Below are 3385 nucleotides of genomic sequence, written 5' to 3' on the forward strand. Positions count from 1 at the left end.
TTGTTTTTTTTTTTTCTTTAATGTACTGGTTTCAGAAAAAGACTGTGGCAAGAAGGGAGGGGAAGGGGAATCCCCTGGCAGAGGGCCATCCACAGAGCTCCCCTTTGTGGTTACTATGGAAACAGGCATAATAGGAACAAAACATAGTCATGTTGCTTGGCAACCTCGGAGCCTAAGGTTCATCACACACATACTCATGACTCCTTCATTTCAGGGAACCCCCCCAGGGTAGGAACGTCATTCCTGGAAGTTGGGTTATCCCAGTGATGAGTCCTATAGCTCATGTAGCTTTCTTTGTGAATCTGGAGGACTGAGGTGCGGGGCACCTCTGAAGGGTGATGCAGTGTCACCCCTACAGCTGGCCTGAACCCAGGCCAGTGTTGACAGGAGCCTGAAACCTTGAGGAAAACAGGTTTTCTTTGCAATGTTAGGGCAAAGGGGATTCTTCTAAAGTGTGTATGTGTGTGTGTGGGGGGGGGGGGGGGGGGTGCTCGGGTGCATGTGTGTATGAGAGAGAGGCTTGCTCCTGCATCTGGTTTTGGGTGTGGGGTAGCAGAAAAAAAAAAAGACAGGATAGAAAAGACAGCTTTCCATTTCCTGAACGGAAATTTTCTGGCAAGGAACTGAAAAGTCAAGGTAAAGGGTTCTGAGCCATTCCTTCTGGGCTAAGTACCTGGAGGGTAGGGATTCCATCCTGCCGAGTTCCCTATTACCTACTGACAAGTCCTTGGGCCCAGTGTTGGATGGACAATAATGTTTGTGCAGCTGCAACAGAGATCTACAAGTAGAGGGATTGTTCCCTAGGGGCTGACAGTCTGGAGAAGCCGTGAGAGAGAGGCAAGACATTTGTATAAGGAGCAAGGGTTTTGGATCCAGTTAATCGAGAAAGCACTCAGTAAGTTAACATGTCGCTGAGGGCTGGGGATCTGTCTTAGTGGTGGGGTGTTTGCCTAGCGTGGATGAAACCCTGGCTTTGATCCCTAGCATTACAAAAAATTAAAAAACCTCTTGTTTCTGAGCCATTGCTGAGTGTCTGCCAGTGCCTCCCACCTACCCACCTAGAGCACATGAAGAGGGAAAATCCCTTTAAGGAGTGCAGATGTGAGTGGGAATTTTTCCTTTGCCAGCTGTGTGACTTTAGGTAAATCAGTAACCCCTCTGAGGTATCAAGTACCTCCTTCTCAGGGTATGTGAAGACTAAGTGAGCTAATACGTAAAAATCTGCTGCAGAGTCACATACAATGGGCATTATGGTGGGGGCAGAATAAGGAACTATGGCATGGGATGGTGGTGGATGGCATGGGCTAGGGGTGGGCTAGAATTTCCACTTAAAACACTGAAAAAAATATTGATTCTTTGAGACAAAGGTCTCACTCTGTAGCCCAGGCTGGTTTAGAACTATATAATCTAGGCTAGCCTGGAACTTAGTGATCCAGGGACTTACAGACATGGAACTAACATCACACCTATCTGAAAACTTGAAAACAACCCCTTCCTCTGGGCTAATTAGGAAATTTCAGGTCTGGTTCCAATTGCACCATCATGATCTTTAAGGATTTTAAGGATGGAGATTATCCCTTCTCTGTTCTCTTAGCCTAGAATGGGATAGGAGCCAGTTCTCAGAACTATGTCCTGACCAGGTAATCTTGACATCCTTAACCCTGAATGAAGTGTCTGGACAGTAATCCCTGTACAGCAGCTCCAAAAGCCAGCCTTGCCCTCCTGCCTGTTTCCCTGTTGACCAAGAGGGTGGCCAGAACAAACACTGGGGCCAATACAATTGGCTCAGAGCCCAGGAAGCTCTCCCTCCTGGAGATGCGGTGTGCAGCAAAGTTGAGGTGCCTGGTATCCACATCCCTTCATTTTCTTCTGTCTCTCCTGTGCCGGCCTCCTTCCTCTAACACTCCTGCCTGGAATGCTCCTTGCAGATACCCCATGTCTTTGGGCTTATATCACAATAGCCACCTTCCTGAAAGCCTAGGAATAAATCAACTTCCATTTGAACATACATCAGGAGACTTGTTCTTTCAAAGAATAAAAAGATCTCCCGGGGCTGGTGAGATGGCTCAGTGGGTAAGAGTACTGACTGCTCTTCCGAAGGTCCTGAGTTCGATCCCAGCAACCACATGGTGGCTCACAACCACCTGCAATGAGATCTGACACCCTCTTCTCATGCGTGCGAAGACAGGTAGAGTGAATTACAGTGGATCATGCGGGGACCGAAGCGAGTGGGACCAGAGCAAGCAGGGCCGGCAGAGGTCCTGAGTTCAATTCCCAGCAGCCACACACATGGCTCAAGGCCATCTGTACAGCTACAGTGTACTCATACAGATAAAATAAAATAAATCTTAAAAAAAAAAAAAAAAAATCTCCCCCCTCCCAACCCCACAACCCCCACCCACAAGGCTTCTCTGTATAGCCTCAGCTGTCCTGGCTCACTCTGTAGACCAAGCTGCCCTCAAACTCAGAGATCCTCCTGCTTCTGCCTCCTGCATGCTGATATTAAAGCCATGTGCTACTACTACCCAGTTGAAAACTTTTCAAAATTAACAATCTGTTGGTAATTGATTAACTGGTGACTTTTGGGGGGAGAGTCTGGGTAGAGAAAAAGGAAAACTTTACTTTTTTTTTTTTTGAGACAAGGTATTATGTAGTCCAGGCTTACTTTGAACTCTATGTAGCCAAGGTCACAGAGGACCCTGACTCCTAGGGGTCTCAGTTAGGCAGCTTCAGAGTGACAACCACACTACGCCGAAGTTTGCTTTTATGATTCTGCCTCTCTATAGTGCTTAAATTTGAAGGACTGGGATGAAGCTCAATTGTACAGTGTTTATTTCTCACGTAAGAGGTCTTGGGTTCGGTTCCTGATACTCATACACAAAACACCTACCAAATGCCTTTAACCAGTACAGAGGCATTGGCTTAATGCTAACAGGGGTTACCTGGCTGGGAGGATTGCAGAGTACTTCATTTTATTCTTGGTCTATGTTTAAGAGGTGAAAAAAATGCTATTTATATGCTGACAAGGTCTTACTATGTAGCCCAGGCTGGCCTCAAACTCAGAGTTTGTCAGTCATTGCCTCTTGTGTGCTGAGATTAAAGGTATATACCACCACTCCTGACTCAATAAATGTATGAGTACACATCTAAGACGAAAGAAATAAAATGTCTTGATGAGGTGAACACTTGTAATCTCAGCATTTGAGAGGCTAAGGCAGAATTGTTGTGATTTGAGGACAACCAAACCTACATCATGAGTTCCAGAACAGCCTGGGCTGCACTGTAAGACCCCGTTTCAGTAAGTCAGGACTGTGGGCTAGGCAATGACTCATCCTATTCAGGTAGTTGCCGCCAAACCTCATGACCTCTTTGATCCCAGTGGAAG

Source organism: Mastomys coucha, unplaced genomic scaffold, assembly GCF_008632895.1.
Source record: "Mastomys coucha isolate ucsf_1 unplaced genomic scaffold, UCSF_Mcou_1 pScaffold21, whole genome shotgun sequence".
Classification (NCBI taxonomy): domain Eukaryota; kingdom Metazoa; phylum Chordata; class Mammalia; order Rodentia; family Muridae; genus Mastomys; species Mastomys coucha.